This window comes from Panicum hallii, chromosome 8 (assembly GCF_002211085.1).
Source record: "Panicum hallii strain FIL2 chromosome 8, PHallii_v3.1, whole genome shotgun sequence".
In the NCBI taxonomy this organism is placed as follows: Eukaryota; Viridiplantae; Streptophyta; class Magnoliopsida; order Poales; family Poaceae; genus Panicum; species Panicum hallii.
This window is the reverse complement of record NC_038049.1, coordinates 37,480,105-37,480,845: the sequence shown is the minus strand read 5'-3', so window position 1 is coordinate 37,480,845 and position 741 is coordinate 37,480,105. Positions and strand designations below refer to the sequence as shown.

Below are 741 nucleotides of genomic sequence, written 5' to 3'. Positions count from 1 at the left end.
AAGAAAAAAAACATGAAACACTGTTCGAATGTACCTGTGCTGAAGTTGCAGAAACAAAATCATTTATTTACTCTCGTTAACACTATAATCGAAATGAAGAGGATCATCCTGCATGGACAAAAGCCAGTAATTGATTCCTGACTAGTGCTCGATCAATATATGATAATTCTAGTTTTGATTGCTTTACGTGCTGAGCGACAATGGAATCATCATCAGCTTTTGAAAAAAAAATCCACGAGGAGCCGTTCATAGTTTTTTTTAATCATCATCAGCTTTTGAAAAAAAATCCACCAGGAGCTGTTCATAGTTTTTTTTTCTGAAATGTTGCAGCAATGATCTGAAAGAAACGTACAGATTTCCAACATTACAAACAGACTAGAGCTGCCAAAAAAAAGAGGAAATCCAAAGCAGGTCCGGTGAACGGTGAACCCAAAAACAAAAATCAAATGAAAAAATCGTACTCAATGGGGCATTCCGAGAATTGAACTCGGGACCTCTCGCACCCTAAGCGAGAATCATACCACTAGACCAAATGCCCACGCGATGTTGACGTATCAAGTGTAAACTATTCGTCCAAATATATTATCTTTAACCGTCCATTCTGAAAGCTTTAGGATCCCAGGGATTCTTCTGAGTTCTGAAGGCTTCCTTAGAGGACGATCTCATGTGGCTGGTGCCGTGGAGACGTTGGAGCTGTCGGCATGTCGTGGAAACGGCCTCGCCGACTTGGGCTAATGTCAG

The 741-nt window shown here is 40.8% G+C and overlaps 1 non-coding gene across 1 annotated transcript; it reads right to left on the bottom strand.

Moving 5' to 3' along the window:
* Positions 1-466: 466 nt before the first annotated feature.
* TRNAP-AGG lies at positions 467-538 on the bottom strand. Its single transcript has one exon. It is a non-coding gene; the product is annotated as a tRNA-Pro (tRNA).
* Positions 539-741: the final 203 nt, after the last annotated feature.